Source organism: Alexandromys fortis, unplaced genomic scaffold, assembly GCF_014885135.2.
Source record: "Alexandromys fortis isolate MF-2015 unplaced genomic scaffold, M_Fortis_MF-2015_v1.1 scaffold_131, whole genome shotgun sequence".
In the NCBI taxonomy this organism is placed as follows: Eukaryota; Metazoa; Chordata; class Mammalia; order Rodentia; family Cricetidae; genus Alexandromys; species Alexandromys fortis.
Genome location: NW_026068023.1, coordinates 1734197 through 1757746, shown reverse-complemented (window position 1 = coordinate 1757746; position 23550 = coordinate 1734197). Strand labels below are relative to the sequence as shown.

At 40.7% G+C, this 23550-nt stretch overlaps 1 pseudogene; it reads right to left on the bottom strand.

Annotated features, from left to right (window-relative positions):
- Positions 1-2184: 2184 nt before the first annotated feature.
- LOC126514516 (uncharacterized) lies at positions 2185-2299 on the bottom strand (annotated as a pseudogene).
- Between the last annotated feature and the right edge of the window lie 21251 nt (positions 2300-23550).

Below are 23550 nucleotides of genomic sequence, written 5' to 3'. Positions count from 1 at the left end.
TAATTCTGAATAAGAAACCATTGGGGTAAATCACGGTGGACTAGGAGTCTGGTTTAGCCTTTGTGCCTTTTGTGACTTCAGAGAAAGCCTGGTGAGCCACCACCTGACATCCTGAGAACTTGGCCATTTCTGTGAAATAAACATGCTTGATAGTTGGCTCAAAGTTTATCCCAGCATGTTAATTCCATGACTCCATACATGTAAACGGGATCAGTATACTGTGTGGAACACAGAGAAGAGCCTGTAACTTTACCTTTTGCTCTAAGTCCTTTCCATGACTACTACCACAGTCCTTTTCCTTGCATCCGATCTTCATCTCCAGGAGCATCCCAGAGACTAGCAAACACTATCTCCAGGAAACTTGATCTGATCATGAAAGCATGTGGGCAAATTGGGCTAGTGTGCTTAAAGCGCAAAACTGAATTAGTAATTTGCACTCATCTCAAAGACAGTGTGTAAAGAGACAGTGTGTGAAGAGACAGTGTGGTGAAGAACTGCTGGCACAGCTAAGCACAGATCATCTCAACATCCAAAATGGATGTTTTGGTGATTAGGAGCTCACTCGGCAATGGAGAGAACAGCACATGAGAGCAGTTCGTGGAGACATGACGCAACCGTGCCCTCAGCAGAAGGCCAACTTAGAGTCTACTTTTCATGGATCTTCCGCCCTTGAGAATCAGTTCTCTCAGGACGAACCATCCCTTCTGAGTAATGTTTAAGTGATGGATGACTTATCATTAATAGAACTGCTACAGACATATCTATTACATTTAGCATTCCTGATTATGATGAACGCTGTAATTATCACATTTTATGTATTTTGAGAGTCTGTCTACTGTTCTTTGAGATCACCATGTCTATTTCTCACTAGGATTAAATATATTAACTACAATAGCTTTAAATCTCAGAAGCTTACATGGCAAGTCTTCCCACCAAAGTTTTCTCTTTCTTTTCTATTTTGGTATTTTGCCAGTTCCCATAAATTTTTATATCAGCCTGTTAAGTTTCACTGAAGCCACTGTTGAGATTCTACTAATTTGAAAGATGAACTTGAGTCTTTCTACCTGAACATTAATGTCTTCTATTTATGCAAATCTTCAAAATCTTTTGATTAAAAATGTAAAATGTTTCCACAGGCTGGTCTATGTTTGTTGTTTTGTTACTAGAAACCTCTGCCTATCTTGTTGCTTTTATAAATACCACCTGGTGCTTTCTATTTCTTTCTTGTAGTTTACTATGAGACCTGCAGCATAATGTTAAGTAAACATGCTAATGATGAGCAGTCATTCTAGTTTTAAATACCATGTGACTGTGAATGCAGCAGAATAGGAAGCGTAGGCTTGCTCCTCATCCTGAGTAGAAATCCCAATCTGGATTAAAAATATTTCTGCTCCTTTATTCTAGGTAGCTTTTTAAGATTATATTTCCCCCTAAAATGTATTTACATATTTAATCTCTGTGTGTGGACATACATAAGCAAACACACACACACACAGTATGTCAGCCTGCATGCGTATAACACATGCAGAGGACAGCTTGCTGGATTCAGTCTCTACTTCCAGGGAGAATTGTGAGTTCCCTGATAAAACTCAGTCTGTCATACTTGGTAGCAAACACCTTTACCCGCTGAGCCATCTCATAGTGCCCTTTTATAAGAGTTTATGGTGACTGAACATTGACTTTTGTAAAAGGCTCTGTTTCATTTATTGCAATCAGATAAAAATGTTCACCATCAATTTAATGTATGTGTATGAAGTGTGTATAATAGGGAGGCATACATGTTTCTTGTTTCACACGTGTGTGAAGGCCAGAGGTTGACCTTTGATGTCTTCCACTATCACTTTCCATGATTCAAGTTTACTTTGCACAGTTCTCTTCAAACATAAGTTTTTATTTATCTATATAAGAGCCCAAGAGAACTATTCATAGCTGTGTAACAATCACTTGTTTGGTTTTGTAAGCCATGTTAAGCAGTTTTCTAGAGTGGCTATGCCAATATATATTCCCATCAAGGATGTATGAATGACCCAGTTTCTTTGTCTCATTAGCATTTGGTGCTATTTTGCATTTACCTGTTCAGCTAGGCATGTGATCACACGTATAGTGGTCTTGAATTACATTTTCATGGTGGATAATTAGATTGAATTCATTTTCGTGTAGAATTATTTTTATGTGCTCACTTGCTGTATGTGCACCCACCTTAGCTTAATATATCATTTTTGGATATAGGATGCATCAAATAGTAAGCTGGTAAGAACAGTTAGTGCACTTGATCATAGCTAAAAAGCTGAGAAACCATCTTATCTTATATAGTTAGCCAGGGTTTCCTACTTGAGGTAAGAGTTCACTGACTTAGCTACCTCTGTCATTTCTCCTCCTGAAAGAATGCTGATTTTAGTCATACTGAAATGCTTGTCCAATATGTCCATGGGTGCTGGGATTCAGTGTCTGGTCTTCATGATTACATAGTAAGTGCTTTACCTACTGAGCCATCTTCTCAGCTCCATCTTGAATCATCTAATGGAGTGGATTACAATTGTGTTGTTATGAAAGAATAGACATATTGATCAATGACACAGAACAGAGATCTCTTCAAAATGTATAAAATACAATGCTTATAATAGATAACCAGGGAATAGTAAATGTAGGAGAAATAAGTCAACAAGAGTTCCACTATAAATCAGCCATTTATCATTTGCATAGTAATGGCAAGGCATTTATTGCTTTACAAAAGCATGCAGAAATAAGATTTATAGGAAATCATATTCTTAAGGGTTGAAAATTCATGACAGATAGAATGTAGCTTTTGTGTGCATTTGCATGGGTGGGTGCATTCAGTTGTGTGTGTGTGTGTAATCACTAAATCTGGCTTTTTCATAGATGCTTCATCTATTTTGCATCTATGTTCACACCTGGCGTTGGAGTTCTCTCCACTGCACAAATAATTTAAACTTTTAACTACGGCATAACCAAGTACTTTCAGACACAGAGGCTTAAAGCAACAATCTTTTTTTCTTTTAATCATGCTTCCCAGGTTTGTGAGTTGGACTTTTCAGTAGCGTTTCCCTGGGAAAGTTTTCCGTTCTGTGTGGTATTAGCTGAGATCAAGGAGTAGCATTCAGCTAGTGAATGAACTGGGCTGAAGTCCAAGACAAATTCAAATAAAAATATGTCTTGGCGGAGAGGCTGGAATGCTAGGCTCATTTGGGCCCCTCATCTCCATATAGTTCCAGGCCTTCGCCACATGAACTACACAACAGGGAAGTCTTATTTTTTCACATAATAACTCCAACATCTAAGAAACCAATGAATACCCACCCTTCCTTTTAAAAGCCAGTTCCAGAACTCCTGTAGCATCACTGCCATCACGCTTTAATAATAAATAAATAAATAAATAAATAAATAAATAAATAAATAAATAGCCTTGGTAATGAAAATTGTAAAGGAAAAGAAATTCACCTCTTCTTGGAAATAATAACAAACACTTCATATCTCCATATCTACCATAATATCTATTTATAATTTTATTTTCAGGAGCAGACTACCCTGATAACATAAGTTTGGATTATTTTCTATTTTTCTATCTTCAAGAAAACATTTAGAATGGTTTTAATATCCTGCTTCTTAAGTTCTTGGTAGCAGTTCTGTCTAAAACTCTCAGTATCTAATTTTTTCTTTGTGAAGATGTTGATTTCTCTGGCTTTCCATGTCTTCCTGAGTTGGTTTTGGTAGACAATTTTTCCAAAACTTCATTCTTTGTGTTTATATTTTCAATATATTGGCCAAATTGTTACTGTTCTCTGTTTATGTACTCCAATAGTTATGTCAACTTTATTATTAAAACACATACTGGTCATGATTTATCAGCGAAGCTAAAATCCTTTGACTTTCTTTCAAAATTTCAGAAACTAAAATGGTTACCCATTTCTATTGCATATTTGAGATTTTTCCTCATTTTCTGTTTTCATCTTTTCTATTTGTTTCTCTTCATCTTATGTTTAGTTCAATTTTTTTGTTTTATGCCTTTTGTGTCATCCATAACATATCCCCAGTCTTTTATTATTTTATTTATATTTATATTTATTTTGAGAAAGGGTCTCACTCACTCTGTAGCCCTGACTGGCCTTGAATTCGAAGAGATGCTCCTGTCTCTGGCTCCCATGCATTGGTATGAATACCACATACCATGCTCCTTATACTCTCTGAACTGCAGAGGCCCAAAACTGTGAGCCTATTCCACCTTGTCTGAAGGTCAGAGAGTTTGAGTTTATTTTACTCACTCCAAGTTGTTAACAAGAAGTGTGGTTACACACCCCACACCCTGACCTACAGTGTGGTTACTTAGTGTTTTGGACACTAAGATGACCCATAGAGTAGATATGCTCTACCCTGCCCAAAGGTCAGAGAATTCAACCATACTTCTGCTCCTTCTTTTGTAATAGGAGGTTTGACTTAGAGAGTGGTTGCCTGTAGGGTAGTTGGTCTAGGGTGGGTTCACTGCCCAAATAACAGAATGCTTAACTTAGGATATAGTTGCTTAATGTCTCAAGTACTGGGGCAAACAATTGTCCTTTGTATGTTAAAGTAGTCCCCCTATATGTATTGGGGTATAAAGTATATGGAAAATAAACACGGGTGAATTCTGATTCAGTATTCACTGAGTTGCCCTTCCAGTAATATCCTATGTCTCTGTGACTCTTTCTTGTCTCTGTTCCTCCTACTTAACTTCTCTAATCCTCATGCGCCATCCCATCGCAGCTAGGGTGCAGCAGACGTCATCCCAAAAAGGAGAGAGAGGGAAACTGGGAAACATAATAGGAAGAAGGAATATCTCAGCTGGGAGGGACCTAGGTGGAAGACTAGAACATTACCAATGAAAATGTGATTTTGATATCTAGCAATAGGCCTGGGAAGAGAGCATCCTAACCACTTTTTTCTGTGGAATATGTAGAGTAAGAAGTGATGCATCCCAGGTAGAAATCTCATTGGAGGGTAGAAGGCAGTCAAGAAAGAAGAAGTCAGGAATAGACACCACAGTTCCATGCAGAGGTGACTGAAGTATCTTTCAGTAGTGGTCTTGAGCCAAACACCTACTTACTGTCTCATCCTTCTTTGATGACTTTGGCCTCACAACTAATTCTGCTGACTTCTCGTAAGCATGTCCCCATATTTACATGTGAGCAACTTGGCTATGATATACCCACATGGGATTTTGTTTTTATTTACCCTTTTGCAGTGTCATAGAGTACTTTGGAGCTATGGTTTTGTTTTTAATTCAGTCTTAACAATTGTAAATCAGTTTCACTTCCAAAACATTTCTGACCCCTTTTACTTCCACTTTCTTCTCCAGGAATTGTAAACATGTAAGTGGTACGTGAGTCTCTTACTGTTCCTTAGTTGTTCAGTCCATTTTCCATTTTTAAATGGAATTTTCCCCTAAACTGTTTTCTGATGAATTAATCCCTTCTTCTGCTGGGCGTAAACATGGCAAACTCACCACTGAGTTTTCAACTCCAGATTATGGTTTGCTTGAAAAGCTCCAGCACCTACACTCATTCTCTGCTGAAATAGCTAGAACAAAGCAGTTACCCGAGGAGATGTTTGTCTCATGCCTCAAGTTCTGAATCCCCTCTCCCATTATGCGCTGTTTCTTTTGGATTTTTCTATCATCTCATTCATTTTATCTGTTTTTTTTTTTTTTAACGGAGTGCCAGCTATTACTTCTAAAACATTTTCTAATTTAGACTCAGTGTTCTGTTATCCTTTCCAGGATGCAATTTCTATCATTTTGGCAAATAGGAGTCCTAAATCTGGAATCCCCTTCATTTTTTGAGATTGAGATGACTTCAATCTCATTTAAGTTATGGAAGCTCTGCCTTCCATTTCCAGTTCTCTCTACTCCTTGAGTCAGCTGTTTAGGGAAGACATCGAAAGCATGGGAACCCTACCACTTCTTTGTTCGAAAGGTGATTTGTTTAAATTTATTTTATATGCATTGGTGTAAAGGTGTCAGAGCCCTGAAACTGGAGTTACAGACAGTTGTAAGCTGCCATGTGGGTACTAGGAATTGAGCCCAGGTCCTCTGAAAGAGCATCCAGTACTCTTAACCACTAAGTCATCTCTGCAGCCTCTACTTCTTGTCTTTCTTGTTAGGCCCTTTTCTGCCATATTTTGGGGGAAATGGGACCTAAGTTAAACATAACATGAAGCAAAGAAGGGTTAAATTTGTTTCTTGTAAGACTCAACTAGGTCTACTGGCCCATCCTAGCCCGTCCCAAGACCCCAGTTTAATCCAGGGATCTTGAATCATTAATTCAGTTTTGGTGGATGCTATCTATGGCTTAGTCTCCTTCTCTCTGACACTGTTTTACACGGTTGTGCTGTTCACTGCTCATAGCTCTGCTATTACATCACAGAATTTGGTTTGTGTTTTCTTAATTCTGGGTTGGATTGCTGGAAAGTTTCTTTCTTCCTGTGAGCTTAGAGACCAAAGAAAGCCTTCCTACTGCAGGACTTATACACAATCTTGTCTTGTTCAATTATGGTGTTCTTGATTACCCTTTCACGAGTTGGGTTTTTTTCTTTTTTGGTAACACACTTGAAATATTTAACATACCAAAGCAAAATTTAAGCTTAAAATTTTTATAGGAAAAAAATATTAGTGAATAAAAGAACATACTTCCACTCCTGGAAATTATGCATTTTTGAAATGTTTTTCAAGATAAATAAAATATTTAATCTCTTCTTTTTTGTTATGTTCTAATAGTTGTATTGATGACTAATAAGCCTCCAATGAGTCAGCATACCATTGCATGCTCATGTTGGGATGGGTAGGTAACCACAGCAGCTATTTATTTAACAGAAAGTTCTGTTGAGAGATGCGGGGGAGAGATAGAGGGAGAGAGAAAAAGAGAGAGGAGACAGAGAGGGGGAGAGATTGATTTGCAAAATACTAGCCATCCCACGGCTTCTACTCATCAGTTATGGAACGGCCTGTACAACTCACCTACTGACTCAGGATAAACGGAGTTTTCAGTGGTCACTGAATGAACAAGAAGAGCAGAAACCCAGATGAAAACCTATGGAACTAACTATGACTTTTTAAATTGAGGCAAATCATTTTGTTTCTCTTTGTTGTTTTCGTTTGTTTGGTTTGGTTTGGTTAGTTGGTTTTTTTAGACAAGGTTCCTCTGCAGCTTTTCCTGGAACTAGTTCTTGTAGACCAGGTTGGCCTCAAACTCACAGAGATTCGCCTGTCTCTGCCTCCAGAGTACTGGGATTAAAGGCGTGCGCCACCACCACCCCGTCATTTTGTTTCTTTTTAAGTTACATAGCCAAAGAGTGGGAATATGTAGGAAGAGACATGGGAGCTATTCCAATGTCCTAGTAGTACCCTTCCAAATGGCTGCCTTCTGACTAGTGATGCATGCTTTAACTCTGAAAACAGTACTACTGTGTCAGAGACTGTGAGGAAACTATGCAGGACAGAGAGGGTTAAACCATAAAATCCCAAGAGATCAATCAGCAGCTTCAGTAGCATTTCATCCCACTGCCAGCAGCATAGCTACACAGCTGTAATGTAGATGAGCTGCTCAAGGGCCTTCCACATCTTTGCTGAAGTATGAGTACCTGCCTCGTTTGATCATGGTTGATATTTTATGTCCGTAAAATATTTGGGGTCTGGGAAGTCTATCAGGTTATCTCTTCTTGGCTATATTTTTCTTCTCCAGGATAAATACTGCCCTGAAGGATCATCCTTCAGTCACAGTCCAAAATAGACCGTATGAGTTCAGAGGGAACAAGATGGTGCCATCAAATCCCTCCCTCAGGGTTTGGAAAATCCTGCAGAAGAGGAAGAGGGAAGAGTGTAAGAGCCACAGAGGATGAAGGATGCCTCAGGGAATCGAGGCCTTCTAGACACAGCAGAGCTGGCACACGTGGGAATTCACAGAGACTCTGGCAGCATGCGCAGGACCTGCCAGGTCTGCACAAGTTGGGGTCCTAGAGCTGAAAATAAAAAGAGAGAGACCCCCCCATTCACAACCCAGAAACTATCACCAATTGATAGCCACTTGCTCAGGAAAAATTAATTTTCTCCCACCAGAGAAAGTCTCACCAAAGGAACTAACTACTCGTACGGGTAGACTGCTTGCCAAGCAGTACACGGCCAGTACAAAACAAACTCAACAGCGACTTTGGATCTTTGTCTCGCAATGTTAATTCACGGCACTCTTTTCATCTTACAGGTCCTTTGCATATATTATGGCTTCCAGTTCTGTGTTTCTTGTCGTAGTCCTGTGTGTATCTGTGTCTATACTTTTAAATTGAATTTTTTAAATTAAGTTTAAATGATACATTTCGTGAGCTTTATCTTCAGCTCTTTTTCCTGTTTGTCTGTTTTGTCCTATTCTGATTTGTTGGGGCTGTATCTATTGTATTTTATTTTTTTTTATTATTTCTTCTATGTCTGTTTTCTAACCACCGACAGCAAGCATGTGGAGCGAGATTTTAGGGTGGGGGTGGGAAAGAATTGGGAGAAGTGAGGGGAGGGAAACCCAGAACCAAAATATACTGGATGAAAAAGATTCTACTTTCGATCAAGGTGGGGAGAGTTTGCGAGTTCAAAGTTAGGACAGTCAGACAGCCTAGTGAGATGGTGAGAACTCAAAACAAACAAGTGTTTCCTGATGACAATACACGGCTGCCATCCCAGAAGCCCTCCGTGGAGGTGGAGGCTGGAGGTTCAGTAGTTCAAGACCAGTTATATATAGCCATGTAATGAGCTCAGAGCCACCTTAGGCTACAGAAAAGCCTGTTTCAAAAAGATGTAGGAAGTTTATACTGAAATAGTTAATATTTAGAATAATAAATGCTTTAAATGTACAACTCTTTGAGACAGTGCAGCCATTCAGGTACCTAACCAGCTAGAATACCCTGCCATACCTACAACGGCCAAGGACCTCTACATTCATAATCACTTGTGGAAGCTATTTGCTTCTTCTTAATATTTAATACAATTTTAATTTAAACGTATTATTTTAATGTGATGTTTGAGAGGAATTTACTGGTCATTTAACTACTAGCAAGTAATGTGCCGGCTCAGCAAATTAAAAAAAAAAAAGCAAAACAAAAACTATGCAGGAGGAGGTTTTTACCTCCAAGTAAAGGCAAACAGTTCAACACAAGTAAAAGCAGGCTTGAAAGACACAGCCGAGATCAAGAACACAGGCGTTGAGCAAGAAGACGCATCTGCAGACATCAAGGTGAAAAGATTTCGGCCGCATTGCTAACAGAAAGGGTATAGACCTTTCTGTGTTTCTCTTAATCCACCTTAGCAAAAATAATAGATTACATGTATTGATTTCTGACTTCCATATGGAACGGGCACCGTGTCGAATTCCTTAAATATCTTATTTAGTGTTCACAAAAAACCCCTGAGGGTCAGGGCTTTTTAAATTCCATTTTCTAGATAAAAGGGATTAAGAGATTGACTTGAGCTCTTGCCGCTGGAAACGCGGCAGAACACAATCCTGGACTTGTAACCAGAAGAACCAGCCCAGGCTGAACACTGCTCCCCGAGCATCTGAGCCGGCTGCGTGTTTGGTCCAGATGGAAAGTCATCTTGGATAAACTGAAGGCAATGCTCTCTGTCTGCGCTGGGAACTCTTACTTTCTAAGTGTGAGCCCACTGTCTTTATTTTAAAACTTCCTCAAAGGCCTCCGAGCTCCTTCATTTCATAGACAAGACAGACTTAGTATCCTCATCATTCTTAACATGTAATTTTCACACATAATAAATGTTAATGTGGTTCTTGTGACATGGGCTGCACATGCACTTAACTTAGGACATCCAAAACACACGTACTGGACTCCAACTGTGGAACAGCAATAATCTGGGTTTTCTGGTGAATGCAGGAGTTCAGGGCATAGTCCCTGCTCAAAAGTATAGTTAAACTGCGGAGAGATGAAAAACAAACACATAAAAGGCAAATAGTTCAAGAGTTATTCTACACACAAAATTGAAAACAAAGTTTACTGTAGAATTTTGTTGATGACTTGTTAGCTTGCAGTAGAGAAATGAAATTTTATAGTTTTGTCTGTTTGGGGGTTTTGGTTTTTCAGCACAGGGTTTCTCTGTATAGCCTGGCTGTTCTAGAACTCTCTCTGTAAACCAGGCCGTCCCGAAACTCAGAGTTCCACCTGCCTCTGCCTCCCAACTGCTAGGAATAAAAGCATGCACCACCACCTCCCAGCAGTTCTGTAGCTTTGTGTGTGTGTGTGTGTGTGTGTGTGTGTGTGTGTGTGTGTGTGTGTAAAATGAGCCAGCAAGATGACTCAGAGAGCAAAGGGGCATGCAGCCAAGACTGAGGGTCTGAATTCAATTCCAGAACCCCTCGAGGGAGCTGAATCATGTAAGTAATCTCTGGCTCCCACTTGCATGCTTTGTCACAGGTGTGTGTGTGTGCATGTGTGTGTGTGTGTGTGTGCGCACGCGCACTCATACATGCACTCAAAAAAATGTAATTTTTCAAAACTAGATAGTACTAACCCAAGCAGACGTCTTCAGTGCAGGATCCTCGGCATCTATCATGCCATTATGCATTGAATCCCAAAGAATTTCACAGGTGGCTTTCAAAATTGTCATGAAAAGTTCTAATCTAAATGCTACCTCAAAAATTCACATGTTGAGATCATAAGTCCCAACCTGATGATATCAGAAGGTAGGCCCTATGAACTCTGCTGGGACAGGAGAATTCTGCCCATGAATTAATAGTCTTCTAAATTGACCAAAGCAAACTCATTAACTTCTTTCCTCTTTTCAGGGTGGATAACTCAAGAAACAGGTACCTTTCTGTGATGCAGGAAGTGGCCCTGACCAAACAATAAAACCTGGAGTCTTGAACTTAACTATGAGAAATAAATTTCTATTGTTGATATCAGGTCTGGGTTATTTTATAATAGCAGCTCCAACAAATTCAGACAAAAAGGAACAGGAGGTTTGTACGATTGCATTGTATCTCTCTATGTGTGTGCCTGAGTACATGTGTGTTGCATGCTTCTGCAGGAGAATGCACACACACACATATGTATATATGTATGTGTGTGTGTGTGTGTGTGTGTGTGTGTGTGTGTGTGTGTGTGTGGTTGACCGAGGATTCTATCCCGCCCTGCCATTATTCAGTCCCAAAGAAATCCCACACACAGGTTTCCATGAATTAACTTCCTGCCTGGTTGTCCCACTTATACTTTCTGTCCTGGCTACTGGCCAATCAGAGTTTTAATAAAAATAATACAAGTGACAGGATAAAAGACCATTGTCTACACTCATCCATTGCTGGTGGGAATGCAAACTTGTGCAACCACTCTGGAAAGCAGTGTGGCGGTTTCTCAGAAAATTCGGGATCAACCTACCCCTGGACCCAGCAATACCACTTTGGGGAATATACCCAAGAGAGGCCTTATCATACAACAAAAGTATATGCTCTACTATGTTCACAGCAGCATTGTTTGTAATAGCCAGAACCTGGAAACAACCTAGATGCTCTTCAATTGAAGAATGGATGAAGAAAGTATGGAATATATACATATTAGAGTACTACTCAGCAGTAAAAAACAAGGACACCTTGAAGTTTGCAGGCAAATGGATGGAAATAGAAAACACTATACTGAGTGAGGTAAGCCAGACCCAAAAAGAGGAACATGGGATGTACTCACTCATATTTGGTTTCTAGCCATAAACAAAGAACATTGAGCCTATAATTCAGGTTCTTAGAGAAGCTAAATAAGAAGGAGAACCCAAAGAAAAACATATAGGCTTCCTCCTGAATATTAACCTTCATCAGGCGATGAAAGGAGACAGAGACAGAGACACATTGGAGCACCGGACAGAAATCTCAAGGTCCAAATCAGGAGCAGAAGGAGAGAGAGCACGAACAAGGAACTCAGGACCGCGAGGGGTGCACCCACACACTAAGACAATGGGGATGTTCTATCGGGAACTCACCAAGGCCAGCTGGCTTGGGTCTGAAAAATACTGGGTTAAAACCGGTCTCACTGAACATAGCAGACAATGAGGACTACTGAGACCTCAAGAACAATGGCAATGGGTTTTTGATCCTAGTGCACATATTGGCTTTGTGGGAGCCTAGGCAGTTTGGATGTTCACCTTACTAGACCTGGATGGAGGAGGGTGGTCCTTGGACTTCCCACAGGGCAGAGAACCCTGATTGCTCTTTGGGCTGACCAGGGAAGGGGACTTGCTTGGGGGAGGGGGAGTGAAAGGGGAGGCAGCGGTGGGGAAGACACAGAAATCTTTAATAAATAAAAAAAATTAAAAAAAATAAAAAATAAAATAAAAGACCATTGTCCCACAGTAGTGTGTGTGTGTGTGCGTGTGTGTGTGATGGTACACACAGAGGCCAAAGATCAGCCTTGGATATCATGCTGTTCCTTAGTCATCTACTTGGATGTTTTTGTTTGGTTTGGTTTGAGACAGGGTCTCTCATTGGCCTAGACATCATTCAATAGGCTACACTGAATAGTCAATGACCTCAGAAACCCACCTTTCTCTACTTTCTCAGCAGTGGAGTTTTACATGCCTATAACTGTGAATGACTTTTTTACAATGGGCACTAGGGTTCAAACTTGTGTCATCAAGTTTGCATGAGAAGTACTTTAATGAGTAAGATATCTCCCCAGCCAGTTTTTCTTCCTTTAAAATTTTAACTACTTAAGTGATTAACTTATAGACAGTACCCTGAACTGTCCTCAAACTTGAGATCTTCCTGCCTGTATCTTCCAAGTGTGGGATCACATATGTAACCCACTACACTCAATCTAAGACTGCATTTCTTGGAGTGGAAGTGGGCTGTTTTATAGAAAAACCAAGAACTTTAAATACATAACACATGCAACAAACTCTGTGCTGGCTGGTTCTATGTCAACTTGACCCAAGGGGAGTCATCAGAGAAGACATCCTCCACTAAGAAAATGGTTTCAAAAGATCAGGCTGTAGGTAAATCTACAGGGCATTGTCTTAGTTAGGGTTTCTATCTCTGGGAAATGATGCCATGACCAAGGAAACTCTAATAGAGAAGAAACATTTAATGGGGTGACTTTTAGAGGTTCAGTCCACTATCATCAATGCAGGATATGGCAGCGTGTAGGCAGATATGGTGATGGAGCAGGGGCTGAGAATGGAGAAGGAACTACATCTTGATCTCGAAAGCAACAGGAAGTAGTCAGAAACACTGGGCATGGCTTGAGCATACATGAGGCCTCAAAGCCCAATTCCACAGTGACATACTTCCTCCAACAAAGTCACATCTCCTAATAGTGTCACTCCTTATAAGCTTATGGGGGTAATTACATTCCAATTACCACAGCAGACATCTTCTTGATTAGTAGATCAAACAGGGCCCAGTCCAATGTGGGTGGTGCCATCACTGACCTGGTAGTCCTGGGTTCTGTAAGAAAGCAGGCCAAGCAAGTCCTGAGGAACAAGCCAGTAAGTAGAACTCATCATACATGGCCTCAGCATCAACTCCAATTCCTGCCTTGGCTTCTCTCAGTGGACTATGATATGTAAGCTAAATAAACCCTCTTCGTTCCACGTCACTTTTGGTCATGGTTTGTTACAGCAATAGTAGCTCTAAGACGAGGTCCATACCCCAGAGGCATGGATTATGTTGCTCATTAATGCCTTGGATGAGAATCATGATACTGATTCGGAATTTCCTCAAAAGAGATTCTCATGATCACGTTTAGAGGAACTGATGAATGTTCAGAGACAATTTTGTCATCATTAGATGCAGAGACGTCAATGTAGGAGTTGTAAGAGGCAGGAATATAAACACTGTGATCTGGAATGAATTGGCCTCAAGGGAACGGTGGTGCTGAGCCAATCTTTGAGATGTTAGAAACCCCTTTACTAATGCTCTTTTTGTTTTAGCCTAGGTGAAATTATTTGTTTCACCAGTTTTTAAGTTGGGTATCTAGCCAGAAAAAAGGAAAAGGTGTCAATAAAAGAAAAAAAAGCAGCTCAGCAGTGTTGGCGCATGCCTTTAATCCCAGCACTCAGGAGGCAGCAGCCTGGTCTACAAGAGCTAGTTTCAGGGCAGGCTCCAGAGCTACACAGAGAAACCCTGTCTCGAAAAACAAAACAAAAAAAATAGGCGTTATTCATTACCACCTTGTGAGAAGCGCTGTAGGTATCTCTGAGAGCTGGTAGGATGGAACTAATAGTTTCACACCAAATTTTGTCCCTTCTTTCCATGTGAGATTGTTCCATGCAATTGCCTGACTGCTGTTACACATTCTGAATAAGTTAGAACCAGCAACCTTCTCACTGTGTTCAGGCTGTGACCCAACGTGCCTCAGACACCATCAAGAGAAGTCAGTAAAAGAGCTGATGTAAACAGTAAAGCTGTTTCTTGTGTTCCTCGGGCAGCAAATGCTTGTGCTTCCTACCTGCCATTGTGACCCCTAAACTCTCTAAAGTCTGTTGGTTACAAGAAAGACGATATCCCTCTCCCTACTATATGAAAATAGTTACTATTTATAAAAGAGTTCAGCGTTCTTGCTCTCCATTATTCTCATGGAGCAAGTCGTTGCAGGGCTCCTTAGAATGTTGGGTGAGACTTTGCCAGCTCCGTGCTCTTTCTTTGACCAATGTGCCCATTTTTCACAGGAGATATTTCCAGTTATCTGAGTCTACTCCCAGCTCTGTTGCAGTGCTGCTTCCCAAAGAACCCCACTGACACATCTGTGTTCAGTACAGATGCCAACACAAAGCTTTCTCTTTATGAATGAGTTTGTCTGCATTAACATATCATATACCTGATGTGGGATTCCCCTCTGTATGCTCTGAATATGTTTTATTGCCATTGGTTAATAAAGAAACTGCTTTTGGTCAATGGCTTAACAGAATATAGCTAGGCTGGAAGAGAGAGAGAGAGAGAGAGAGAGAGAGAGAATAGGTGGAGTCACCATGTAGTCGCCACAGGAGACAGATGCCAGACTCCAGATGCTGGACAGAACCTAGGCCACAAGCACATGGCAATACACAGATTAATAGAAATGGATTAATTGAAGATATAAGAGCTAGCCAATAAGAAGCGTGAGCTAATAGGCCAAGCAACATTGTAAAAATATAGTTTCTGTGTGATTATTTCGGGACTGGGCATCTGGGAAACAAATGAGCAGCCCCCGCCTACATATACCCACCAAGATTCTCCAAACATGTCCAGTCCTGTTTAATTCCTCTTTAGACTCAAATTGAAACTTTTCTCAATAAAAACTCTTAACATAGCTCTGTATATTAAAATAAAGACTGTGAGGACATAACACATTCATAAAACACTCATTTAAGAATCCAGATTCAGTGCTGGAAAGGTGGCTCAATCGTTACCAACACCTGATACTCCTGCAGAGAACCCAAGTTAGAAGTCCAGCACTCACATGTCAGCCTACAACTGTCTAGAACTTCAATTCCAGGAATCCAGAACCCTCTTCTGGCCTTTAGAGACAGCATACATGCATGCAAACAAAACACTGATACACATAAAAACAAAAGTTTTCTGAAAAACAGTAAAGGTTATTGTGCATAATACATTTATATAACAGTAGAAGACTAATCTTTTTTAAACAAATACTATTATTTTTTCAAATGTATGTATTGTTATTTCTGGGGTGGGACACTCCATGATGTATGTGTAGAGGTCAGAGGGACAACCTTTGGAAACAGGTTTTTTCCTTCTCCATGGGTTACAGAGATCACACCCAAAAATTCAAAAATCAAGTTCAAATTCAATACTCACATTTAAAAGTCATCAGGCTTTCAAGGCAAGCGCTTTTAACCATTGAGCCATCTCCCTGGCTGGAAAACTAGCTTCAAACTCACAAATATCTTGTAAATTGTAATATATATCTAAGATGCTATTGACTACAACCAGGTTGGGGTTTTATTGTTGTTGGCTGGCTTCTTTGTTTGAGTGTAAGTATGATTGTTTGTTTGAAACAATGTCTCATAGAACCCAGGCTAACCCTGAATTCAACACAAAGTTAAGGATGACCCTGAACTTCCCATCCTCCTGTCTCCCACTCCAAAGTGCTAGGATTCTAGGAATCTACCACTACTCCTAGTTAATGCAGTGCTGGAGACTGAACTCGGAGACTTATGAATGCTAGACCAGCACTCTACCAGCTGAGCTACAGTAGCCCCAGCCCTCAGACTGTTATTTTTAGCATTATTAAGAAAAGTATCTATCTTTTATTTGCTTATGGGCACAATGCTAAACTGCAAATATCTTGAGTCAGCGAAAAGCAGTATTAGGAGATGTGGGAATTTGTCTGGAGTCAGATTACTGGTACATTTTTAGGAACGTACATGTACCTAAACAAATGATCAGACTCTAATTCCTGGATGATTTGGCTTGCCATGTGATAATTCACAATTAAATAGGTAATATTTAATTTAAAATGTTAATAGCCAAATATTGGAGAACAATGAAGTGGTTTTCTTTAAACTTCAAATTAATAAGCACATAAAATTGGCTTACATTATAAAAGTGGTATATAACAGAATTTTTGAGATCTGGTAAATGGGGGGATTTTCAACTTTAGAAATCTGGATATTAATTAGTTCTACCTTCAGAAAATAAGACACACCTTCTCTGATGCTAGAATTGGAAATATGATATCACTGAGCCTAGGGTCCTCATATTTCTGAAGATGGCCATGAAACCCAGCAGGTAAGATAGCATGGCTGTTCAGTGAGGGGGACTCGGGGTCACGGGTCATCTTTTCTCCAGCATCTCAGAACCCCTCACATCTGTACACTGCTCTGCCAGGCAGTTCTTCCACTTCCTGTCTTTCAGGGGAATTGATTCCTTCCAAAGAAAATAATGGAGCAGAGCCAGGGCCTTCCATTCCTGAGTCCTAAGCTCTCCACACCATTTCAGCATGGCAGACTCCAGAGCATCCCACCTGAATTAGAGTAGGCACACCCTCCTAACACTGCCTAGGGAGGGACCACCTCCCACACAAAGAAAACAAAGGGAGCAAGGAGAGAGACAGTGAGAGCAGAGAGATGAATTGTTCATAACACCTCAGTCCTGGTAGCAAATCCTTGGTCCCACTGGATTCTGGGAAATTTCAGATATTAGAAAAAGAGAATCACCATAAATGAGTTTAGGTGGCACCTTGCTTTCTTTGAGAGTCCATGACCAGGAAAAACCAACAAAACTATCTACAAGGGAGTTCCTGTGAAGTCAGACCGTCCACTCCAATGTCCATCCTCTTTCCTCCACACCTATGGTTTGTGTCCATTCATTTAAACACAGAGAATTTGGCAAATCCATGGAAATACTGAAGGAATTAAGGGAAGATACTGAATGCTTGGTTTTTCTGGAGCACAGGCAGAAGAGTAATTTTTGAGGTAGTCTTTGTCCATTTCTGTCACTTACCTTTTGTCCCACAAGCTCCATTTAGGCTAGTCTGGCAGCGTGATCCAGCTTCCACACTCCCACTCCACCTGCCCCTCTTTGAATGGGGTCAGTTGGTTCCACAGGACCGTGGGAGTGACCCCGAGAGGCCCAGCTGGTAGCTGACTCCTGGCTCACCTTCTTTCTTAGAGCACTATCAACAGTGTTGAAAGGAAACCCCATCACACTGACACATCAAGAAGGAGACCTTAGAGGATCAGCATCACTGACTGCAATGAAATTCAAAGGAGAAATTTAGGGAAACGATGCAAGTAAGAGGGGGAAAGAAAAGGGTGAGGTCACCAGGAGCAGACCGGTTTCTGCCTGTTAGCCTTTCAAATGTTCTATCTTGGACAGGAAAATGCCGGGTTGCTAAATTCACTGGACTATAAAGACTGTTCTCCTATGTACAGCCCCCAGCACACTGCAGGCATTAATTAAACGTTTATCAAACGCCTGCGGCGGGTCAGGCACTGAACTGCTTCTCAGATATCATTTTCTTGTATAATTCAATCCCTGTTGACAGTTTTATAAGTACTATCATTCTTATATAAAGAAAAGGTAACAAGACCTAGAAATTTTTATGAAACAAGTGGAAGCATCCAGGAATGGCAAGTTCTAGTTACTGTCCACTGCACTCTTAAAACCCAAGTAAGGGTAATTGTTTTGTGTTTATGGAAGAAAGTAAAAGAAAACAAGGCAATCATATCTGGATTATGAAGTATCAAAAAATAAAAATTCAGAAGTATTGCTGATAACTGTAGGGAATCCCACCAGAGTGACCACATATTAATGAGGGGGCCCTTCTTCCTGTTGTTTGTCTCCTTAACAAGAGAATTTAAGAACAACATTCAAATGGAATCTTATGGATGATTTTATTAGAGTTTAAATAAAAATCCCAGGGACAAACTGTAAATCTTGGCAGCTGCTTAAAGAAGTAAAGCACGTAAGAGAAAATGTCATGGCATTTGAGATACACTGACATGGAGGTCAGCCACATAGTTGACAAGCAACCACATGGCTGGAAGACTTTAAAGAAAGAGGATGGCCCAAAGTATGGCAAAGCACATACAAAGAGAAAAGAGAGATAGGAAGGTCTCACTGTTCTGAGTAATTCAGAACAGACAGACATACAGAGCTGCCTGACTACAGACGTTCAAGAGATTGTATTAGGGCTGGGAATTCTGGGAAAGGAATAATTATTTTTCCTTCCTAGGGAGGTCCCCTAGCCAGGTGATTGACCCAGTCCAACTGGAATGTTAGGTTTCCAGGCATACCAAAGATTCCATCCTCTTGACCCAAAGGAAACACAATAGTTTTCCTTTAATAGAAGGAAGATAAGCCATGACTGACTCTACCACAGATGTGACTGTGGACCCCAAAAGGGATGAGGGAACGTAGCAGATGCCATCTCTGATAATAACGAGACTGAAAGAGCGCAGAAAAAAAGTCAAAATTAAAAATTACTCAGTTACTTTTCCCTCAAAGCCTCTCCTACCCTCCCCATGCTGGGAAATTAGGTTCAGGCCTAGGGTGAAAGCCAGAGGAGCCCCAGGGAAGCAGCCAGCTCCCCATGGCTGTGTAAGATTCAGGTCTAAGGGTTAACTTAGTAGATTTGCAACCACTGCTGCTAAGTTCTATTCCTACCAAGGGTCTAGATTTTGTGATAAAACATCGGTTATATCAAGTATTTTGTTTCTTAGTACTTGGCTACTTAGCAATGACATCAGCAAATATAATTTTCTAGTTCTGACTGACACGGCTATTATAGGAACATTCAACATCTTCCCAAATCATCACCAAAGATGCCTACACCACCCTGCAGTAGGCATCTCAGTTGCTCTATATCAGAGGCTGGCAAAGAACTCCCAGGTTTGTGCCACTTTCCTGCTTCAGGCTTTTACTAGAAATGAGGCAAAAGACACTATACAAATATGCGTTTACAGTCTAGAGCTTGGCAGTTTGCATGGCAGAGTGAAGACCAAACCAAACAGGGCCCCTTAGTTTGTGGTCTACACTGCCTAGAAGGTTCAGAAGTAGCAGTTCCTGTCCAAATCGTAGCTACTCGGAATAATTCTTCTATCTGACATTCCCAAACCACTGATTTCCATAGGGTTGTCCCTCCTTGAGGGCCCGCAAATGTGAGCCTGTTTCAGCCTGACTGGAGGTCAGAGAGTTTGAGCTTACTTTTGCTCTTTCAAAGTTGTGAACAACAGGTGTGGCTACATACCCTGACCTGGGGTGTTGTTACTTGATGTTTTGGACATTAAAATGGCCCATCGAGGTGGATCTGCTGCACCCTGACCAAAGGTCAGAGAATTCAAGCCTACTCCTGCTCTTCATTTAAAATAGGAGGTTTGACATAGGGAATGGCTGCCTACGGAATACTTGGTCTAGGGTGTGTCCTGCCCCAAACATCGAATGCTTTACTCAGGAAATAATGACTTAATGTCTCAAGTATTGAAACAAGTGACATGCCTTTGTGCCATGTTAAGGCAGTCTTTTGCCTTCTTCCCTGCCCACCCCCCTTTGTATTGGGCTATAAAAGCATATGAAAATTAAACAGGAGCGAATTCAGTATTTAGTATCCACTGAGTTGCCCTCCCAGTACTATCCTACGTCTCTGTGTTTCTTTCATATCTCTGTTCCCCTACCTAACATTTCTAATCCTCACTCCCCACCCTGAAATGTATAAACCTATCATGGCTGAACGGTGACAGAGGTCACCCCAGAAACTATGGTTTACGACAGCTACTTGGACACCCTACACCCACACCACGTCCTAGAACCACAACATCAAAGGCTCCAAACCACATTCAGAGCAAACATTCTGGGTCCCAACTAATCCTTCCCTTACCTTCTAGTGTCGGAATTAACCCTGGGAATAAACTATGGTTCTGTAGAGGGTTTAGGTAGCAGGACTGAAAAGGTCTAGAAACTACTTTCAAATCACGTGCTAATCTGGGTGAACACAGTTTTTCGGCAAAGCATGCAGAGCTTCCCTGGGAGTCTCAAGTTCAAGGTCTTCTGTATGACTAGGTTGTAAGGGATCACATCACTTTCACAATAATCACAACAGGCCTGCACAGTTACCTCACCTCTGCTCTAATTCCTAACAACAGGAAGGGAATTTCCAGAGATAAGGATCTTTTATGGTTTTGTTGGGGGGTATGCTGTGTAGACATGTATATATGTTCAGGGGGAGAGGTATGCAAGTGTAGACATGTATATATGTGCAGAGGGGAGGGGTATGCTGTGTAGACATGTATATATGTGCAGAGGGAGAGGTATACAAGTGTAGACATGTATATACGTGCAGAGGGGAGGGGTATGCATGTGTAGACATGTATATTTGTACAGAAGTTCCTCTATCACTCTGTTTTTATTTCTGTGAGAAAGAGCCTCACTGAACATACAGCTCACCATATCTTGATCAAGCTAGAAGCCAGTGAGCCCCAGTCATCTTCCTGTCTTTGTCTTCTGTCCCATGCCACCCTGCTCAGTACTAGGGTAACTGTCACGGTTGGCCGTGCCAAGTTCTTCTAGTGTGTGCTAAACACGGGTCTTCGTACTTGGACAATAATACTCAAATACAAAAACATACTTCGTATATACCTACTGAGTCTTCTCCCCAGCCCCTATTCCTAACAGTAGAGTTGTTTTAATTGCAACCAAAATGGCAACACATAAAATTCAATGGAGACTTATTTATTTTAAGATATACAATGTCCAAGAGTTTCAGTGTATGATTTTACTATGTATCATGAAAGAGAAGCTTGGGCCCTTCACTAGAATGAGTTGTTATTAACTGTTAACACAAGTTACAGTGAGTGCTATGGCTATTGATACCAAAATTTGAAACTGAAAAGTTAATGAAATATGTTTAAAGAACTGCCTTGAGACCAGCCTGGTCTACAGAGCTAGTGCCAGTGCCAGGACAGGCTCTAAACACTGTCTCGAAAAACCAAAAAAAAAAAAAAAAAAGAACTGCCTTGTTGGTCTACATTTCTGTTATATGATGCTAAAAAACCTCAAGACTATCAATAAGCAATTCAAATTTCCAAGATGAGATAGACCCAAAAAATAAAAATTCTCAATCTTAGAATTAGGCATCTGCAAACACTTTTTTATATTTCTAGTTGGCTTTTGGCATGCTAGAAACATCTGCAGTGGCAATACACATTTTCAAAAAGGGAGATTTCAATAAATATTCAAAACAGTGAATAAATACTTCCTCTCTTGGGTCTCAGTTGTAAAAACCTCCGTTGAAACCTAAGGGGGAAAAAGAGGAACAGGCTTCACTTTATTATTGCCTTTGGGTGCTGCTTATTTTGTATGTAATCAGAGTTAAGGAGAAAGAAAACATTTCAAAAGCTAAACAGGTCTCTGTTATCTAAACCCATGCAGGAGCAAAAATGCGGCTAGCTTTAAACAAAGAAAGGAAATCATTCTAATATTGAACTACTGAGGAAAAACACCGCAGAAACAGAGCGTGCTGCTGGTTCATAGTTTTTAAAAAAGGTAAGGTATGAACTCAGAAATTAGAGGGGATAAGCATTTTAAAGATGATCCTTATGAGTCTCCACCCCTCACCCCATGTCTGCCCATGCATTTCGGCTGCTCACTGTAGGGATGAAATACAATGGAAAATAATGTGCCCAGAACAGGGAGGATATGACTAACAGAACAGAACTAGCATCTAGCGAAGAACACTTGTTTACTTTACAGAGATGCTGGTACCAATTCTTCTGGAAATAAAATGCCATAATAATAGGTATTTTTCAGGGTGGGAACGCTCAAGAAAAAAAACACATCACAATATTTCACATTATAGTCTTTCAAATTTTAGAATATGAAAGAAGCTGTATTTTGTAGTCCAACATACTATAAAACATCATACATGACAGCTCATTACAGTTTCTCTTAAATTAAGAGACCGTGCCCAGACAAAGAGTTCCATATTATTTATAATTAAGAAAGGGAAAGTTGTCTAATTTCTCTACTTCATGATTTCTGGGTTTGTTTACAGTCTCCGACGTGATCTATGTGATCACGACTTGTTCTGCATCTTTCTTCTTTTTTGATACAATACAATCAAGAAATGAGACAGAAAGGTGACACGGTGCTATAGTCATCAAATAATGTTTTCCCCTAAATGTCTGCTAAATGATTAAAAACCAGGGAAACCAGAGTGTTTAGCTAATGGGTGCACTGCATTTACTCACCGGTTCCTCTGACGGGGAGGTGAGCGGTTAAGCCAAACACAGCTCTTTCGTTTTCTCGCCCCCTTCCCAGCCATTTATTTTTATGACTACATCAATTCTGCACATCAGGACTTAGAGAGCACTGCAAGAGGAGTGTCAATCATAGGATAAAGGGAGCAGAGGTGTAGAGGTAATATTTGAAAGGGGAAGCCAAGAGATGAAGTTGAGAATTACAGAAACCAGGCAACCTCGTATAATATATTACCAGGGAAAGCCAAGCATAACAAAAGATTGGGGGAAAGGTGACGGGGGTGGGGGAGAGATTACATAAAAATGCCAATATGCCCCAGAGTCTGGAACTAAACGGTGATCAGTATGTTTAGATGAAGCAGAGAGGGTTCATTTTAAATTTGGAGTTCATAATCCAAGATGACATAAATAAAGAGATAAGTACTTGAGTACCTAAGCAGAGGACAAATGAATTCCCCCACAATCCTACAGGGGCAGGGAGAATACACTGATTGCTTGTGTTTCTCTGGGGGACTTAGTATGCTGTGCAGGGGGAGTAAATGCCATACCTTAGGCACCTCTAGAGCCTGTGTCATTAACCTGATACCATCATCACTGACTCCGCTCCTTACTTATGCAGTAACTGTTTCCAGACACATAATCACCTTCATCTCCCTAGCCTCCGTGTGCCTCTTCTGCCACTTAACTGCTTCTGGCCTTTGGGGAAGCAACTAATGAATCCCTCTGCCGAGTTCATTTAATGACATTAGAGGGATCGAGAAAAGTTATCCCTTTTATAGGGCCAGCAACGTATTTCCTACCATCCACAGAAACCGGCCTAGGAAGCACCCAGT